This window comes from Bos grunniens, chromosome 4 (assembly GCF_055505025.1).
Source record: "Bos grunniens cultivar Pamir isolate PY7600 chromosome 4, Bosgru_T2T1.0, whole genome shotgun sequence".
NCBI classification, from domain to species: Eukaryota; Metazoa; Chordata; class Mammalia; order Artiodactyla; family Bovidae; genus Bos; species Bos grunniens.
The window spans coordinates 21,742,908-21,764,258 of NC_141168.1; the positions used below are offsets into that span (position 1 = coordinate 21,742,908).

Below are 21,351 nucleotides of genomic sequence, written 5' to 3' on the forward strand. Positions count from 1 at the left end.
TCATTGTGCTCCTTTGCTTTACTATTTGGGGAGATGAGTGCTAGCTAATATTCAACAAAAGTAGCAGAAAGAGTGGCCTGAAGTCCTACCTAAAGTATAATGCCCAAATCCCGTTGCTCCATCACTATGTAGAGTAGAACACTTGAAGCATTATTTTGAGAAAATGTATTTTTGTGGTTGTTTGGGGGGTGGGGAGCACACGGGGAAGGTAGGAGAGAGCAGTGGTAGCAAAGTTTGAACTGTCAGGGATTCAGAGATGTTGGTTTCAAAATGGAATTTATCCTCAAATCCCAAGATTATAGATTTCCTCCCAAACTACATTCCCTACATGGTTTAGAGAGCAGCTGAGAAAGAAACTGCTCTCCATATTTTGATTGACATTAAAAACACTGTGTAAATAGTTTGGAACTTGATCTCTTCGAGGGAATGACAATAATCAAACTGTAGCTTTGCCTGCAGCCTTTCTTTCACACTTACTCAGAACTGTTCCAGGAAGAGAAACTCACAGGGAATTCTGTTCTCATATATCACTTCTAGAAGGAGAGGGAAGCATTCTCACGAAAATTATCCTCAAACTTTTAAATACGAAGACAGAAGATTATTTAATGAATCTCAACACAAACCCACCTCTATTCATGGAATAAAATCAAATCGAGTCAGTCATTTGGAACTGGAAACCTTTAATATCCAGGTTTATTTTTGAAAAAAATGCTCAGATTTGCCTTTCTTGCCCCATACCACCTAGTCTTCACTTAAGTTCTAGACATCCACGTCTGGTTTTGCCAAACACATTAGAAGGATTTCACTATTCCAGCTCACAAGCCCATTTGCATAGTCTGATTAACAGATGAGATCCATGAATACCAAGTACTTTGTTCTCACTCATCTTTTTTTTTGACCATGTATTGCCACTAAAATTTCCCCACCCTTTACAATCATCTCTTTCTAAAAGGAGTTCCAGGCTACTACCAACTAGCTGCCTTGCACTACTGTTTAAGATGCCCCAATATGTCTGACTGTCTGGAAATGAAAGCCTGCTCCCTCCCTTCCCAGAACAAACTTGCAACCTACACCTTTTTCAAATTCTCCAGTGACACTCAGGCATGCTTTCAAACAGAAAATAGGATTTCTTAAGAAATAGTTTGGTCAGATGTGAAATGCGATTTTTAAAAACACACCCACTAGCACATGCATTCTCTCATTATTAGGTTTTATAGGAAACAGATCACGGGAGGCATCTTCTGTCTGGGCAAATAGCAGATCAGTTACATTAACCCAGCCCATGCTAAATGACAGTGCTCTTCCTCCCCCCACCCCCGATCTTATCTCCTTGCAGCTCTAGAAGTCAAGTCTTAAACACTGGTAGCAGAATAAAATGTAAATGTGTTTGGTTAAAAATGATCACTTTCGGCTTCTTATCCACCTAGAAAGTTATTGTTGCTTTTAAAGCAAAATCTCCGTAAATCTCTGATAATAAAAGATGCAGGAGAGACGGCTGGCATGAGCAAATAGGCACCGCACAACTCTTGACACTGGCCTATGGCAATCAGGTATAATCCCCAGGGCACTCCTGAACAAAAGGCTATCTTATCAAAGTTGCCAGTGGTCCCTGAATATAAGTTTCTCTATAATCTCTCCTCTCATCCTGACTCTAAGAACAAAACTTGAAATCTCATCCTGTTTGTCTTCCGGGAACATCTGCAGGGCAGCAAAGCCCAATCCCAAGCATTTGCGTGGTTTATTGACTTTTATAATCTTGCATCTCCAGCTACCTTGCCCAGGAATGCTGACTGAAACCCAGAGAAAGCCCCCATGCTCTCTGGAGGAGATTAAAAGAAAGCCCTCTGTGCCTTACCTCGTAGGCTGAAACTTCTTCCCGGGGACTAAGTTGGAAAGGAAGGACTGATTTCTTTAAGCAGGAGCACAGCAAGAGGGCAGGCAGGCAGGCAGCCTAATACACACTGCTCTATTCAATAAAACTCCAGACCGCCCTTCCTTAGCCCCTCCCAGAAGTCCATGCTAAGTGAACACATATCCCCTATGTTTACAGTCGGCATCGGTGGTATGCATTGTCCTGTAGTTTTTCTAATAGGCAGCCAATGACGACACCCCGGCCGAGGTGGATGCAGCCTGCCTGTGGAGATGCCTGTCATTCCCTAGGCATGCTCAGGAAATCACTCATCAGAAAAAACCAAGACCTAAAAAGCTCTGAAACTGTGTGCAGGCTGCCAAAACCAGCCTGCTACATGCCCTTTTTTGGTTATCCTTAGCAGGGCCTCTGGAAGTGAATCCATTGTCAGGAACAATCATAAGAAATGTTAATCTTGGAGAAAGAGGCTGTCTTGTAGAACACAAACGGAGCTTTAAAAAGAAAGCACGGTCCATGGAACTCAAACTTAACAGTCCATACGTTTATTGGGGTGGGGGCTGGGAAAGGCTTTTTAATTGAAAGAGTTGATAGCCTATTTCTTTTAAAAGTAGTTGTACATACAAAATGGAATTTAATTGTGTATGCAATTTTAAAGCCTGAAATGGCTAGGACCCAGGTCCAACGTACAGGCTAAATTTTAAACTGAAAGAGGCACAGCCTTCTAAAATATGTGCTATAAAAACAACTCATCAAAAAAAAAGCAGGTCTTTTTTTAGTAGAATAAGTATGCTGCCAGAAATTCATCCAGGCAGGGTCCTATAGACTTGGCTTATCCTCTTTGGTTTTCCACATCACCTTTCTCTCTCCTTCCCTCTCCCCTCTGTTTACTCCGATTTGGCGACAGAGAGATATTGCTGGAAACTGTGCACAACAGAGAGGGTGAGAAGGGACCTAGCACCTGCTTTGGAGTTGCTGCAGATGGACGCATATGCCCACAGAGAGACACTGCCATCCTGGCGTCTTCTTGAAAGTACTCCAAACTGCTCTACCTTGGTAGGATGCGTGCCGTGAGAGCATCAGGATTAGGAGATGCTGAACTGCAATTAACTAGATGCCGTCTCTGGGGTCGCACAGAGTCGGACACGACTGAAGTGACTTAGCAGCAGCAGCAGCCTGTGTCTATACATATCCTGTGGTCTTGTACTTCTCAATACAGAATTTATTCAGTCGATCAGTACTCAATTCAGTAACAAGAGATTGTGAGCCAGGTGCTGGGGCTAGGTGCTACATTTCTGCCTCATTCATTATTGCTCTGTGTTTGGAGACTGTTCCATTACTGACCAGAAGGAGTTAAAATATTTTCCCTGGCTAATTACAAGCCCAGAAGCATGGTCTTCAGAAATCTTAGGTATAACTTGTATAAGCCTTTTTCGTATTTAGGAAGATCCGAATTAGAAATGAGCTCTTCTTAGGAGAAAGTCCCTGCCCATTTTGCCTCCCTCAGAAGACTGGGAAAGTGACTGAGCCCCATCGGTGACTTCCTTCCTTCCTCAGTTTCGAAGCACTAAGTTACTCGAGGCATCTCTGTCAACCTACACTCACCTTTTTAGGGGAAAGGCTACTCTGACCCCTCTTTCCAACGGCTACTGCAGCACAGCCTAAAAAAAAAATCTACAGCAAAGGCTGCCAGGCGGAGGGAGAGGTGAGCTCCAGGCATCCCAAGTTGAAACCCAGAATGCACTTTCCCAGGGAAGCAGAATAAATAACGGCTTGTGGGAATAGGACAGTCACTGCTGCATTTCAAGTACGCTGTGGCTCAACCAGGCATTTGTGGAACACCACTGTTTATAAAAATTGTTCCTATGGGAAAATGCTCTCTGATCCCAATGAAATGATTTGGAAATAAACTTTGGGAACACAACCAGTTTGGGCTGCTGGGGACAGGTTGTAAAGATAGAATAACACTCCGCAGTCTGGTAAACTGCTGAGCTTGAACACTTGGTGGGGCAGGCATCCCTGAGCTCTGAAAACAACTCGGCTGGTGAAGTTTATGTGAAGATAGGACTTGTGTCCAGACAGGCTTGGTGCCTGTGATCTCCAGGCAGTATGACTGTAACTCAGTGAGGCCTGTTTCAATGTGCTGCTTTCCATGGCCACTGCTGATTATATCCTAAGCAGCATTCTCCCTGCTTGTTTGAGTAATACCCTTTGGTTGAGCAGGATCAGGGCATAATTTACCATCTATGAATAAAATAAGTACCAGCTTTCCAGAGGAAAGAAAAGTTGTGCTACAAATGGGGAAAGTATTATCAGCAGGAAACATGGAAAGGTCATGCATTTTGCATGGTTTTTAGGAGATAAATGGCTAAATATTTTTGGATTATGTCTTTAGAAAAGAGACATATGTTTCCCTAGATAAATTCTGAGTCCAGGGTTTTGTGGATGAGCAATCATTCAACCTATTTTGTGTATTTGAAAATAGACTTATTGTGCAGGAACTATGTATTTGGAAGAATAATTTAACAAATTTCATGTAATATACACCATGACATAGAAAAATTCTTTTTTCATTGTCCTTTTACTTTTAAAAAAGTAAACAGGAATAAAAAAGGAAAGGGAATAAAAAGAAAGAAAAGAAATATATGTTGCCAATCTCTGTTATGGGATAATAATATTCACTTTTTCCAGAAGTCATTTGTAAATGACACTAAAAATACAGGATTTACATAGGAAACTTCTGTGGAATATATTTCCCACTTGGATCATCCTAGATAAGGAACAGCTTGCCTAGCATAGGCTGTATCTACCTGATCAAACCATAACAACTCTAAAAAGACATTTGGAAACACCTGGATGATTCACTGTATTCTTTCATTTCCAACTGAGTATTTGCAAGCCTGCAGTGGTGAGCAGTTTTATTTTGCTAGTGTGTCAATTTGGGAAAAGTAAAAGCAAGCCATACTTTTCTCATTCAAAATGAAAATCAATTCATTGAGTTCCATGAAAAATATACATTCTTTCAACTTAAAATATCTACTTTATAGAATTGAACAGATATTTCAAACATTTTAAAAGGCAGTAAAACAACCTGTCTCCCACACACACATACCTTCTTTTACTCAAATGAAGTATGTCCAGAAACTCAAGTTTATAAACAATAAAATCAGATTGGTAGAATGTTAATATCAAAGTTGGGCAATAAAAATGGTTAAAAAAAAAAAAAAAAGAAGGAAAAAGAAACGAAAATTAGACTAAATGTACTTATGAACCTAGATGAAAAAAATAGAATATTGAATCTAACAGTGCAAAAAAAAGGGCCATTCAAATATGGGACTTACAAGCACCTCTCACGGGAGAGATTATGGGAGGAAGGTGGGAAGGGCAGGGGTGGGAAGGGATGGGGACACAGCTTCTGGCACCAAGGACTTAACCATGTTGGACCCAAAAGTGGGCCTGAAAACCTGAAGCTTAGGCTTCACAGCTGGGTTGTAAATCAGACCTGACCCCAGCAAACATGCAAGGTCACGGACAGGGTGCCTGAGGTGGTGACAGTGAACAAAGTGTATAGGACGTGCCCAGTGGTAGCAATGGATAAAAGTATACCAAATGGACTTTGAAGGACCACAGGTTTTAAAAGTCGATTGGTATCACCCCATACTGCTAGGGTAGTGGGGTGCATTTGATTTTCAAATTGGGTACTTTTAACACTTTAGTGCCTGACTGCTGTTCTTCACTGACTTGACTCAGTCACTCGTAGCTTTATTGGTCTGAACCAACTCCTTGTTCCCAGGTTGAAGACCTGCCTATCGTTCCAGTAATCCTGTTTCATTTGAATGAAGGGAGTATGTCTTAAATGTAAAGCTTCTGGTTCTCAACACTGTACTCTGAGGTCCAAATGACTGTCTGTCAATGTATAACCTGATGTCTCAACCCAGTAAGAAGAGTCAGTTCTTTGGTATTCACCAATGTGGGAGGCTTCACCAGAACAGGCTTTTTCTTTGGGCTCTGCTGTTTGTTTGCAGAACACCCAAGAGCAAGCAAACATGTTCTCTTCATAGCAGTACCTTAGGGTTTTGCCATTGTAAATGGGTCTAATGTGATACATGACAAGATCAGAGAAATTGGATGTAAATTTACATTTTTGAATATGCTTGTTGTTTCACACGATACATTTAGAGTATGCAGCTCCTTTTGCAGTTTTTATTTTTACTATTTAAGTTTGGAAATGATGCCAAATTTTTGTTTTTCTTTAATCAATGTGTTCTCTTCAGTGATATATATTGCATTATATATTGATGTGTGTATCAGTATATACTGATATGTATTACACTTACACAATACAAACACATAAATAAGAGGGGGTGAAAACCGTAGCTTTTGCATTCTCTATAGCCTCTACAGAGAGATCCTAAACAGCAAAATCTTGGTGTTGTGATGTACAGAAATGGAGAAGAGTATTAAACCATATTTAAGAATATATATATATATATATATATATATATATATATATATATATATATATAAAGGGCCAATTCTGTGATGGTCAAAATCTGAAAATCTGTTGATATATTATACACTATTAGCAGTTTAAAAGTCTATAAAAATAGAAAAAAGGAAAGTGAAAGCTCATCTCAATAGATAAAAAATAATGCTTGGTAGGACTGATTGGAAGGACTGATATTGAAGCTGAAACTACAATATTTTGACCATCTGATGCGAAGAACTGACTCACTGGAAAAGACCCTGATCTAGGAAAGATTGAAGGTGGGAGGAGAAGGGGATGACAGAAGATGAGATGGTTGGATGGCATCACCAACTCAATGGACATGAGTTTGAGCAAGCTCCAGGAGTTGACGATGGACAGGGAAGCCTGGCATGCTGCAGTCCATGGGGTCGCAAAGAGTCGGACATAACTGAGCTACTGAACTGAAACTGAAACTGAATGCTTGGTAAAATTAGTAATCACTTATAGGGAAAAAAGAAGGCTCTTGAAAAACTAGCACCAGAATCTTTGTAAACATAAGAGATATTTACCAGAAATATAGAGCAAACATCACAATTAATGATGAAATTTAAAAGTATTTGCATTATAATTAATGAAAAGACAAGAATGATTATTATCTCTTCTGCAATTAAAAAATGGATTGGAAGTCCTAGCCAAGACAAAGAAATAGAAAAAAGAAATAGGAGCTATTGAAATTAGAAAGAAAAACATGCTATTTGCTATGATATGATTTATTTATTTGCTATTTATGATATGATTATCTATGTAGAAAGACAATCATCAAATACATTAGAACTACTAAAAGAGGCTAGCAAGATTACTGCAATCAGGTTTTCAGTATTCAAAATTCAGAGTTTCTGTAACCAGCCATCTTTAATTTTAAAATATAGTGGAAAAATATGTTATTATTAGCAATAAAAGTGTGCATTACCTGGGAAATAAATGTAACAAAATATGTGCAAGAAAATTACAAAATGCTTATGTCCTGGATTTAAGGACATTAAAGTTCTGCTTGAATGGTGAAATATATCACTTTTATAAAATGGCAAACCTCAAAATTATAAACATGTACATTTTTCTCATATTAACCTATATATTTACTATTACAACTAAAATCCCTAAATGATCTACTTTATAGAATTTGACAAAATAATCCTAAAAGTAATATGGAAAAGTAAAGATCTAAAGAAAAGCACCAATATATTTATAGGACAATTCTAGTTAAAATAAGACAAATAGATTAATAGGATAAAGTAGAAAGCTTAGAAACAGTCCCAAGCATTTATGAAAACATTTAAAATAATAGTGAAGGCATTATAGATTAGGGAGAAAATGGTGTATTTTTCATGGTAAGGTCACAATCAATTATATGAAAATAATACAATTAGATTCAGAATTTCCACCCACAGCAAAAGAATATAGACTACATGAAAAACAAAACTTGAAAACGATTAGGAAAAATTATAGGAGAATATATTTAAGATAGAGGATGGCAGAATTCTTAAATCATAAAAAGCAGAACCTACAAATGAAAAGACTAAAAAAAAATTGAGGATATGGTTAAACTCAGCAGATTAAATGCATATCCCTCATTTATTTCTGCTCCTTTCCCAAATCTCATCAAAATGATAACAAAGAAATAAAAAATCATAAATAAATCCTACAGGGTGAAGAGTACTGGAAAAGAGTCAACACAGGTCGATATGAGCCAAATTCTGAAATATGGAAAGTGAACGGGATGGTTAGTAATTGACTTACCAGAGCTGAGAAACTGAACTCTGGCCCTGTGGAGCAGAAGGCCGATGGACAAGAAAGAAGCCAATTCTAGCCTCAGAACCAGGAAAAGCTCAGGATGTGGAAGCTTGGGAATCTCTGAGGTGAGAGATGGAGCAGAAAACAGGTTAGGCTGAAAATCCAAGTAAGGAACAGTTAGAAGTCTAGATACTCCTCTGCCCCGACCAACCCAGATACCCACTCCTCACCCAACCAGACAGACATGAAGTTTATTTTCTGAAGAGAAGTGCTGGCCTCAGAATGTCAGGCAAAGCAGAGGACAGAAAAGATGCCATGTGCTGAAAACAGACTTTGAAATGAAAGTCTGCTCAAGGAACATTGAGCCTGTACTCCACAGAAAGGAAACTGGGGGATCCCACTCCAGAGAACCTGGCGACCCATGGAAAAAGGATCTAAAGGCACAAAATTTGAGGGACCCTGGAAATGTTTATCTTATCACCCAAAACCCTTTTGCGAACTTCTGTGAATTGAAAGGAACTTTCAATCAACTCTTTAGCATCTCACTCTTAAATATGAACATCGAGTTAAAGAAAAGCTCTGGAAGAAAGATTAGAACAACAACAACAAAAAGAAACTCAGAGGAAAAAGGGGGAGGGTGAGAAATGGAAGAAAACTTCAAGAAAGCTATAATTACCATATAACTTCAAGAAAACAGTAATTACCACTCTCAGGAAGAGAAGAGAAGATATTGTAGCCACGAAACAAGAGAAATACTCTGTAAAAAGGTATTTGCAGGGAACAGGAAAGAACTATTGTAAATGAAAAATACTATGACAGAAATTCATAAAAGTTCAATTCAAGAAGTGGAGGATAAAGTTTAGAAAAATTTTCCAGAAAAGTAGAAGAAAAAGACAAGATGGGATAAAGAAAAGAAAAGAACATTAGAGAATCAACCAAAGAGCCAACATCTGAGTACTCCGGAAAATTGTGGGAAGGAAATTACAAAAGAAATAATAAATTAAAATTTCCTCAAACTAAAGGGCAGAAGTTTCCTGATTCAGAGGGCCCACTGGTCATCCAGTAAAATGAATGAAAACATATTGTATTCTGAAGTCATCAAGTTCTTGAAGTTATATATTTTAAAGGGAGAAAAAATAAGAGCTAAAACTAGAAACCAAGAAGCTTCAAAGACAAGGATCGGAAAACAGGGGATGCAAACCCACGACAGAGGTAAAAAGTGGTCCCATGATGATGGTGAAAGAAAATTCCAGGACAACAGCTGGTCCAGAAACCAATCAGTAGAGACTGGAGCAGAGGACTCCAGGCAAGATATTTTAAGAAAAAGGCAAGTAGATAGATTACTGATATGTTCTTGGGAAAAGTATTTATGATAGGTATGTAGAAAACAAGTAACTATATGATTGAGGTCATTATAATTTCAGGAAAAATTAAATATTTGTATGAGAAAGGAAAAGTGGCTATAGTACACTACACAGGTCAACTGTGAGAAAATTTTACAGCTGTAATTGTGTAAACATTACATGTTGAGTTCACCAAAACAGTGATGATGTAATTAGATTCAGAGGAGAATGAGCAAGAACATGTTAGTAGGATGATGCTAGATAAGAGAGCTAAATCTGCATTTTGTTTAGCAGGAAATTAGTAATAAATGCCTACTCTTGAACTTTTAATAGATAGTAGAATTAGTATATTGTTAGGAATATGAAAGCAATTACCAACTCCCCCTACAATAGTTCATTCATTCACAGAACAAATGTTTATTGAGTCTCACCCACATGCCAGGGCCTGTTCCAGGCATTCACTGTGAACAAATACATTTCGATGAAGGGAGACAGATAAACACATTAGCTAATACATAAATATATAATATGAGGCAGGGGAAGGTGCTGTACAGAAAAAATAAGAAAGTGCAGAGGAAGAGAGGAAATCAGAAAGTCCTCTTTGGAAAAGTTCTTCAATAGAGAAGTGGATTAAAAAAATAATGAAGGAGTAAGCAGTGAGACTACATGAAGGAAGGGCATTCCTGGCTGCAAGCAGAGCGGGTACATACTGAAGAATAACAGAGATTTCAGAGTAATTGGGAGAAGTGACCTCCAATGGCTCGGATCATCCAGAACCTTATGGCCACGGCAAGGACTTTGGGTTTTGTTCCAAGGCAGAGGGAAAGGCACTGGAAGATGTTGAGCAGAGAGAAAAGGGTCACTCTGGCAGAGTGCACACGCACTTGTGCAGAATAGGTGGCACGAATGCGAGGGAAGAAGCTGGAGGGAGCTGTTGCCTCCTCCTAGGCATGAGGTGCTCCTGGGACTAGGGCCGTTGTGCTCAGGGGACTGAGAAAGCACTGAATTTTGGACACATCTGGATGGTTTGAATGAGGGATGTGAGAAAAAGAGGAATCAAGGATATCTCCTTTCATGGTCCGGATAACTGAGTGGGAGTGTTATTTCATGAAACGGGGACCCCTGAGGGAGGTATAGATTTCAAGGAGGGGTGGGAATCACACGAGACATATGTTAAGCATATTAAGATGATAAGAGGTATCCAAGTAGAAGCACAGATAGGTCCTGGGATGAACAAATCTGGTGTTATGGGGGGAGGATGAGGCTGGAGATGCACCTTTGAGAGTTGTCCACTGATAGATAGTATTTTTAAACCAGGAATAAGTTACCTGGAAAAAAAAAAATGATGTAGGCAGTGAAGAGAAGAGGTGTGGGAACTGACACCCCATTTAGAGCCCAGAAAAGGAGGCTGAGAAGGAATCATTGAGAGCCATTGCCTGGGGGGAGGATCAGTTACAGGAGTGGGTGAGGTAGATGATGACTGCCTTTTATTGAAAGCTGCATGTATTATTTGACTTCAAAAATAATGTGGTTTGTAATAGATTGGATTCTTACAGCCAAATATTCACTTCCTCTGTGACTGGGATTAAACGCTTATATCCTCTGCCTTGTATCGCCACAGTGCTCCTCCTAGGAGGTCTTGACCTGGGTTTTGCTGTGAATCATGGGATGTGGCTGAAAGTGATGATGTGCCCATCCCAAGTGGAGGCTTTAAGAGGCATCACATTTTGCTTTTACTCTTGAGTGTCTGCCCTTAGCTCTGACAACAGGCGCCGTGGAATTGAATGGAGTCTCCCCATCCCCTGCAAAGATATATTCATCCAGAACCTGTCAATGTGATGTTGTTTGAAAATGGGGTCTTTGCAGATGTATTAATAATTAAGACTTTCAAGATGAAATCATACAGGATTATCTATGTTGTGCTTAGTTGCTAAGTTGTGTCGGACTCTTTTTGACCCCCTGGACTGTAGCCTGGATGGATTATCTAGGTAGGCCCTATATCCAATGGTAAGTGTCCTTATAAGAAAAGGATGGTCCAGTGGTTAAGAATCCACCATCAAATGCAGGAGACACGGGTTTGATCCCTGGTCTGAAACTAAGTTTCCCCACATGCCATGGGGGAACTAAGTCTGTGGGGCAACTAAGCCCATACATTTCAACTACTGAGTCCATGGACTCTGGAGCCTGAGCACCACAATTAGAGACAGGCCCTTGCACCACAGTGAAAGATCCCGCATGTTCCAGTGAAGTACCTGGGTGCTTCAAATAAGACCTGGCGCAGCCTAAGAAGTAAATAAATATTTGTAATGCTAAGGATGGCCAGCAACCACTAGGAGCTAGGAGGGAGGCATGGAACAGATTCTCTCTCAGAGTCTTCAGAAAAAGCCAACAATCCTGTCAACACCTTGATTTTGGACTCCTCACCTCCACAATGGTGGAAGAATAAATTTCTGTCATTTTAAGCCCCCCAGTTTGTGGTAACTTGTTATAGCAAAGCAGGAGTCCAATACAGCCCGGATCATGGCTGCTCTTCAGCTTGAGTTTCCGAAGAGGACACACAAAGAGCTCTGCTGGGCCAGTGAACACAGCCAGGGCCAGCAGAGCTGCTACTGACCAAGGAGTAAGAAATAAATGTTTGTCATAAGCCACTGAGATTTTGAAACATTTTTTTAACCCAGAAAAGGCTAAGTAATATTTATTTCTATAAAGTAAAAATTAAGCTAAAGAAATTTAAACTAAAGAAAATTTAGTTACTTCAAGATTTCAAGATGTAAAAACTTCTGTGCAACAAAAGCGTCATATAAAAAAAAAAAAGACAGCCAAGAGAAGATGTGCAAGGTATAAAACAAAAGATTAGAATCTAGAATATCAAAAAATGCCTGAAAATCAATTGTGGTAGGTATGGGAGGGAGAGAGAGAAAGACACAAAGACACACACAGAGAGAAAAACCCAGTGGAAAATGGGAATAGGATATTACAATCCACACAAAAAAATTCAAAGGCAAAAACCCATGAAATGATGCTCAAACTCATTCGTAACCAGACAATGCATGATCAAACATTGACACCAGTTCATAACCAGCAAATTGGTAAAGAAAAAGACATCTGATTTTGAAAAACTGAATATTGCTGGTAATGTGTATGTATTTTGTGTAAGAAAGTAAATTGGAACATTCACTTTGCAATGATTTGGCAACATCCAGTGAGTTCCATACATGCATTTCTTATCTAGCAATTCCATTTTTAGGTATATCTTCTTGGGAAACTCCCACATTCTTCAGCAAGGAGACATGTAAAAGGCAGCTCTTTGGAATATCATCTGTAATTGCATTATCATTGCAAAATTTCCAACAGCCATCAGTGAGGGAGAGGCTATATAAACTAAAGTATGGGATGGAATACTATATAGCAGCCAAAAGGGATGGATGATTGATCCTACTCCTACGAATTATATAAATACCTGTGATGGTAGAACCACACCAAGTTCAACATGCTACTGCCAAGTCACTTCAGTTGTGATTGATCCTGTGTGACTCCATGGACTGTAGCCTGCCAGGCTCCTCTGTCTATGGGATTCTCCAGGCAAGAATGCCAAAGGGATCTCCATGGGATTTTTCCAAGCAAGGGACTGAACCTACATCTCCTATGTCTCCTGCATTGGTAGGCAGACTCTTTACCACCAGACCACCTGGGAAGCCCCAAAATTCAACATAGTGGTTTCCCGTGAGAGGGAGAGAGAATGGTACTGGCCACCAAATCAAGGAACTTCAAATTTTTCTGCAGTGTATAAAAGGAGATCTCAGGCAATGATGACAAAATTATGACATTTGTTAATTCTACAGAGCATGTGCACAGGTTTTATTCTATCCTTAAACTTTTTTTTTTTTTTTAAAGAAACTGCTATACAGATGAGAACTCTCTCTCCAGGGCACTAGTATGTGGTCACCTATAGGACACTGGGAAAACCGTTGCCCTTCTTTGTCCTCAGACCAGTGGTGTTCCTCACTCAGGGCCAGCCTGACTAGCAGGAGAGGGGATCTGCCCTGAATGGGAAGTCCTCAACTTAGTCACACATTTGTAGTAAAGCTCTGACACCATGGAAACAGTAGTTACCCTTAAGGGCTAACACCTTAAGCCGTAGCCTATGTTTTATGAATAAGGTATGGTTGAAGGAAAAGCCTGCACTTATGGGGCAAAGAAGAAAGAAGGAGGGGCTGGTCTCCCAAGGCACCAGGTAGAAGAAGAAGGACATGGTTGCATGGGATAAGGGTGAGGACTTGACAAAATAGAAAGGGAGTGAGATCCAGTGAGAAGATCCAGTGTGGAGGGAAGAAGGGCCATCTGAGACAAGTTATTGTTCTCCACTTCCCCCCAACAGGACTAAACAATTCCCTCAGTGTCCAACAAGAAATCTCTGTCTCCCTATTTCTTATGGCTCCATGGTTTCCACTCTTCCCTCACTCTTTCTGTTGGATTTGCTTTCCCCCTCAGAGAAAGCAAAAAGGTTTCATTCACAAGAAATTCCTCTTGTCACTCAGAGCTGCAAACTGGATTCTTCTCAGATAGTTTTGTTTATTCATTCATTCATTTAACCAACCTCTGAACATCTATTACCTGAAAGGCTTAGTGTTAGGCTATGTGCCTTTTGTAATCTTGTAAAAACACTGCACCTGCCTTTAGAGAATCACTGTTCTAATGGGGAAGCTCAGACACGTGCACAAGCTGGACTCCCAGATGGCAAATGCTAACAGAGACCTCCTTACTCTGCCCGTGTTAACCCAGCTGTAGGTGTTCCCTCTCCCTGTCCCAGGCTTAGGGAAGGCTGACTGAAATCCAACCAACACCATGTGGTGAGACCTAGTGTCCACTTTTTTACCAGAAAATATATCTTCTGTCATTTCAGGGGGAAAAAAAAGTCAGTCTCATAATTGGCTTTGCATGGCAAGCATACTTGTGAAGGGTGCAAATAAGAAAATATTTAAAATATTTGATCTATTTTGGGTGAGGTTTTGTAGCTTTGGCCTGGCAGAATGTCATCTAAGAGGCAGTGATTTCTCTTGGGGGGAAGACTATTTTTAAGATTCAACAAAAGAGAAAACATATTTTCAAAGATAGTGGAGTCTGGAAATACATGGGGAAGGATGGCTGTCTGGAACAAGCAATCTAGCTATGTACTTAGATACATCTAACCACTGATCAAGCTATGCTGGGGTTGATCACATGATATCAGTGAGAGAGCACGTGTGAGACCTGAGATGTCTTTGCTGTCCAGCATCACCTCACCTCATGCGCCCTCATGCATGCCTCTTTCTGCACTGGTCATTGCCCTCTGTCCAAAACATGTTTGAGGCTTGGGGGAAAATCACCTTGCATCTTGTTTCTTTGAGCTTCACTCCTCTCTTTCTATGTCAAATTTCTCCAAACGATGCATTTATGATGCAGTCTCCCCCCGCCCCAACCCCCACTTCTTCCGTGACCTCCTTTCTTCTTGGCCCTGGACATTTTACCTTCTGTCCCCTCTTCCCCCGCTTCTGAGCAGTCCTGTCTGTGGCCCCTGAAGAGCTGACCCCTGTGCAGTCCTCCCCCAGCCCCCAGACTCTCTTGGCTCTGTCTTTGGGGGCTCCTGCCACTGGTGTCCTGACTGTTGTCTTACCTCTCTGATTTTCCCATTTGTTCTTTCTTTTCCCACAATTTGGACATCCCCCCTATGCCCAGGTCTGAGCTCTCTCAGAGAATAATAATATCTGTTTCACAGGGCAGATGTAAGAATTAAATGAGATAAATGGTTATGAAGTTGCTTTGTGAACTAAACGCTCATTTATTTATTCATAGGACAAACATTTATGAAGTACTTTCCCCATACTAAAACTTTTCTTGGTCCTATATAAGGCCCTGTATGGCCCCTTCCCATAAAGGGGCTTGCCTTTTAAATAAATGTATTTTTAAATAAAAATACATATTTAGCCCTGAACTTTAGGTTTTATCATGAATTTCCTTGCTCAGAAATCTTCACTATCATCTTACCAACAAAACAATAAAGTCAAAACTTGACTTGGCATTTTACAGTGATTTTCATAATCACCCTCTTTCTTGCTCCTCTGATGATTCTGATACAAATCACTCGCCCTCCCATTCTGATGATGCACCTTCTGCCTCAGGGACTTCAGTCACCTGGCTCCTCCTCCTTCATACTTCCTGAGCCCCAGATCCACCTGAAAACCGTCACTAAAATCTCAGCCTTCAGTTAACAGCCCTCCTTAAATGAATTACAAACCTGATGTCAAACTGATTCATTTTCTATTTATCCATTACTGACTTGATTATTTCATTTGGATTTTTATATCCTAGATTAATTAACTAACGATGGCTTAACCAGTTATTTCATTAATGGTTAATTAATTGATAATGAAAGCTATAAAGAAAGCCGAGCATCAAAGAACTGATGTTTTTGAACTGTGGTGTTGGAGAGGACTTTTGAGAGTCCCTTGGACTGCAAGGAGATCAAACCAGTCCATTCTGAAGGAGATCAGTCCTGAATATTCATTGGAAGGATGATGCTGAAGCTGAAACGCCAATACTTTGGCCACCTGGTGTGCGGAACTGACTCATTGGAAAATCCCCTGATACTGGGAAAGGTTGAAGGCAGGAGGAGAAAGGGATGAGAGAGTATGAGATGGTTGGATGGCATTACTGACTCGATGGACATGAATTTGAGTGAAGTTCGGGAGTTGGTGATGGACAGGGAAGCCTGACATGTTGCAGTCCATGGGGTTGCAAAGAGTCAGACACGACTGAGCGACTGAACTGAACTGAATTGATAATGCAAAAATATTTCTTGATTGTCTGCTATGCATTGTTAACACTATCAGGTCCTAGTGATGCAGTGGTAAACAAGGCACAGAGCTTTTAAAAACAGGGGCCAGGGACTTCCCTGGTGAACCAGCCAGTGCGAGGGACACAGTTTTAGTCCCTGGTCTGGGAAGATCCCACATGCCGCGTGGCAATATAGCCCGTGCTCCACAACCACTGAGACCTGCCTGCCTTAGAGCCTGTGCTCTACAACAGGAGAAGTCACCGCAAGGAGAAGCCCTCACACCACAGCTAGAGCGCAGCCCCTCTCCCAGCAACAAAGACACAGGGAGAATTAAGAATAAGTAGAAATAAGAATAAATAAGAAATAAGAAATAAAAAAGAAAGAAATAAAATAAGTAAAAAAAAAAAAATGAAATAGAAACAGGGATCATACTTAAAATTTGGGGCCATATATTATGCTTACTTAGGTCCCCTCAACACTGCTTTGGGGGACCAGAATTGGGAAATACAAGCAAATGAAATAGTAAGACCTTGACAAAAACTATTTATATTCAACTGTATGCAAATCTAGGACCAAAACTGAGAGTTCAAGTCAGTGCTTGGGGACTGGTGAGTGTGACTGGGTCTAGGCCAGGAACCCTGGAGTCTTGCTGTACCTCAAACAGAACTATCCATGTATAGGCTTTTGGGGATATTGGGTTCTCATGGCTCTTCTGGAAGGCAGGAAAGTTAGAGCCATGATAAAAATAACAGACAAGTGGGTATGACTAGTGTTGCCTTAGAAACTAGAGTGCTAACTTATTATCTAAAAGTTAAAATATATCCTGAGACAGAAAATTGAGGTGGCCATTTGAATTAAGTCTCCTTTCCAACAGGCAGCTTAGGATGCCGAGGGAGGTATTAGGGAAAGTTCTGACCCAAAGCCCAAGAGGCTGGCCAGTTTGGAGGGATGATTTCACTTCTTCAGTGGTGACTGACTAAAATGCCAGTCTTTAAGGAACATTTCTGTTGGAAGAATAGGACTCCATTGCTGAGAGAACTTCTCCTAAAACAGTACTGGGGGAATACTGGCATTTTCTTCTGTCCAAAGCTCTAAAACACCAGACTTCTCTTTGCCTATCCTACTATTTACATCGAATTCTTTCAACTTACATATCTCAAATTTATATATTATTTGTAATTGACTATCTTCACATAATCTACAGGAATCTATATTCCAAGAAATTATCTCCAGAGAAGGACTACCTCTATATCTGTTCTCTGTTGAGTGGACAATTTCTGGGAAGTTTTCATTTAAGTCAATTATTCATAATCTGTCCATATCTCTTTCTCTATATGCACACACAGTCACAAGCAAATACTCATCCCTGTATCCCAAAACATAATGTAATACCTAACACAAAATGTTATGGAATGAATGAATGAATTTTAGAGAAGCTGGGCTGGATGAATCACAAACTGGAATCAAGATTGCTGGGAGAAACATTAATAACCTCAGATATGCAGATGATGCCACCCTTATGGCAGAAAGTGAAGAACTAAAGAGCCTCTTGATGACAGTGAAAGAGGAGAGTGAAAAAGTTGGCTTAAAGATCAACATTCAGAAAACTAAGATTATGGCATCCAGTCCTGTCACTTCATGGCAAATAGATGGGGAAACAGTGGCAAACTTTATTTATCTGGGCTCCAAAATCATTGCAGATGGTGACTGCAGCCATGAAATTAAAAGACATTTACTCCTTGGAAGGAAAGTTATGACCAACCTAGACAGCTTATTAAAAAGCAGAGACATTACTTTGCCAACAAAGGTCTGTCTAGTCAAAGCTATGGTTTTTCCAGAAGTCATGTATGGATATAAGAGTTGGACTATAAACAAAGTTGAGCACCAAAGAATTGATGCTTTTGAACTGTGGTGTTGGAGAAGACTCTTGAGAGTCCCTTGGACTGCAAGGAGATCAAACCAGTCAAGCCTAAAGGAAATCAACCCTGAATATTCACTGGAAGGACTGATGCTGAAGCTGAAGCTCCAATACTTTGACCACCTGATGCAAATAACTGACTCATTGGAAAAGACCCTGAAGCGGAGAAAGATTGAAGGCAGGAGGAGAAGGGGATGACAGAGGATGAGATGGTTGGATGGCACCACTGATTCGATGGACATGAGTTTGGGATAGCTCTGGGAGTTGGTGATGGACAGGGAAGCCTGGCGGGCTGCAGTCCATGGGGTTGCAAAGAGTTGGACACGACTGAGTGATGGAACTGAACTGAATATCATTCCCAAGTTTGGGGATTCTTCTTATTTTGGAAACAGTTAGCTAGGAGAACTTTCAGCAACTCTTTCAAGCCAGCACTCTTAACACTCTTGCCTTCCACAGAAGAAAATCATTGCTAGGGACTGGTCAAGTTCAAGGACACCGATTGGGCTAGTTTTCTAGGCATTAGGAGCCTTAGAGTAGATCTCTTTAGGGTGAGATGCTCTACCTTTTCCAGATCACAGTATTAAGGAGAGCTGGGCCTACCCTCAGGAGAGCAGTGGGCCATTCATCTCCTCCACTCCCTCCTCACATACTTCCTCTTCATTTTTCTAGCTAATGGGCTTCTTCAATGGAGGGATAAAATCCAAGATTCAATCGTAGATTCAATTTAATCTAGCCAATCTCACTTGGCAGTTATCCTGGATTTGGGGCCAGATCTCCAGCAAACAGATGAAAAGATACTTCACCCAACACTGGATTCTGTACATTATTTCTCTTGAGAAACTCAAAGAGAAGGCTGCTTGATTGTGTGGATCTAATTTGAGTGTTCCTAGGTCCCTGCTAAATACCATCCCTTTGAGATAGTTTATAAACTGCAAAGACTTGGTTGCAAATATTTCAAAAGTAATAATAAGCCATATAATAATAATAACATACAAATAATGGTAACTATCTATATCTACCTATATATACACATATATTGTGTAAACTTATTTACACATAAATAATATATTAATTTATTTATACATAATGTATATATTAATTTAATACAATGTTATAGTACTCAATTTAATACATTATTTAATTTAAATAATACTCAACTTATTATTTATTATTATATATTAATTAACCTATTTAGCACTTTTATCCCAAATAACCATTTAATTCATAGTATCATCACTTTTCTCCTATACATTCCTGTAAAGTCAATCAGCAAATGTTATATTTACTAATGCGAAGCAAAGAAAGGTTAGGAACCTGCCCTCAGAACACAGAAACAGTATAGATCACAAATTAAGCAATCTTAATGTCAGGTAAGGGGTTTCCCTGGTGTCCAGTAGCTAAGACTCTGCAGTCCCATTGCAGGGGTCCTGGGTTCAATCACTGGTCAGGGAATTAGATTCCACATGCTGCAAGTTCCAGCCTGCCACAACACAGACCAAAGATTCTGTATGCCTTAACTCAACTAAGGCCTGGTGCAGCCAAATAAATAAGTAAAAGTAAATATTCTAAAATGATTTTTTAAGTCATTTAAACAGTCTGAGCTTTAGTTCTTTCATTTATATAACAGCTCCCTTGAAGAGTTGCTATGAAGATCAAATAGATTAATAAATGTGAACATGTTTTATAAACTGTTAAAAAAGTACTTAGCTTTGAGTGGTTATCATTATCAGCACAGAACAAAGATTAAAACCCAAGTGGTCTCCTGGCTGTCAGTTGTGTGTGTGTGTTTTTAACTTTAAGTTAATATACTGCAAATTTTCTTCTTGTGAGATCTTGACTCTTGATAGATTGTGGGACAGTGATTTTAGCAGCCGCAGAACTTTTTCGGATACTTGTCATTCTGAAGAAATTGGTGAAATTCCACTGTGTGCAGAGAAAAACACTAAAGTTTTTCTTAAATATTGGAATAAGATACTTTTGGAAAACTGGGTTGGGATGAGGAATGGGGGTGGGGAGAAGCAAAAATAAAACTTAATGTTGTTTTCACAACATTCTCTTATTTCACCTCTCCCTGCTGAAGACAACCATTCTCTTCAATTAATTGTGCAGTTTTGGTGTTACATGTCTTCTTCCCAAGTTTATTGGTATCATTTTGTGTGCATGCATTTTCAGCCACATGGGGATATGCCTAGTCCAGTGTCTCTTGGGGATTTTTAAACAAGCCTTGATTTGGGGAATTTCCATGCAATATCAGCTTCATCTGTGTGAAAGCCCTCAGGCTGGAAGAGAAAGGACTAGAAAAGGGTGCTGAGCTGAGTGACAGATAGCTGAGTGTTTTGTGGGTTATTTTAAGTACATATTTCCAGGAAGAGAATGCTAAGCTCTGTGTGAACTTGATTTTCTCACGTGTGAACATGAGAATAGCAATAAAGGCAGAATATTTCCCAGCACCCCTTTGAGAAATAATAAATAAATGTGATAAGGAACTGTTTCAGAAAATAAAACAGACTTTGAAATAAAAAAGCAGCCAGCCAGAAATCCACACGTTGCTGGAAACTGTTTCACATTTTAACCATTCCTGTCAGGCTAATGGGTGAAAATCAGTAACTTCTCCATCCTCACATTCTTATAATTGCACATTCATGTACATTCAATAGGTGCTATGGATATTTTAAAGAAAGAAGAGTTAACTTCATGTGTTTGTAAATATATTTAGACTCTTATCCCAAATGATTGGTTCATATAAAGTTTAACTATATATAACTAAAATTATTATATATATATACATATATATATATAATCAAATTGTGTCAACAGGGCATTCATTCCAGTTCTAAAATGAGATGGTTAGACTAGAATATCTCAAGGCATTTCCAGTTCTAAGAATCTGTGAATCTAGGCTTTGACTTTGACTTTTGCATTATCTCACACATGCTTTAAGAAAGAACAGAGTTGCAAAGAACAGTCAGAATAAGCTAGCATCACTCAAAAACACCAGCATATCTGGAGAGAAGGAAGAGGAAAGTTAGTTTTCATTCAGTTGGTCTACATGGAAAGCAAATATGGACAATGAGATTTATACCTCAAGTTGTTTTTTCTTTTAACCAATAAACAAATAACTAAATCTTGGATTTAAATAGATCTCAAAGA

The 21,351-nt window shown here is 39.6% G+C and overlaps 1 protein-coding gene across 39 annotated transcripts in view; it reads right to left on the minus strand.

Annotated features, from left to right (window-relative positions):
* CALD1 (caldesmon 1) overlaps nucleotides 1–21,351 on the minus strand; it is a 231,504-nt gene that overhangs the window by 203,076 nt on the left and 7,077 nt on the right. For 14 of the 39 annotated variants that reach the window (XM_086395526.1, XM_086395510.1, XM_086395506.1 and 11 more), the window contains one exon: nucleotides 8,133–8,246. The exons of 12 other annotated variants lie outside the window; for them this stretch is intronic. The gene's annotated coding sequence lies outside the window, so the exon portion shown is untranslated. Of the gene's footprint in view, nucleotides 1–1,855; nucleotides 1,964–8,132; nucleotides 8,247–21,351 lie in introns of those variants that run through there. 13 more of the 39 variants (XM_086395521.1, XM_086395503.1, XM_086395523.1 and 10 more) reach the window with 1 other exon arrangement.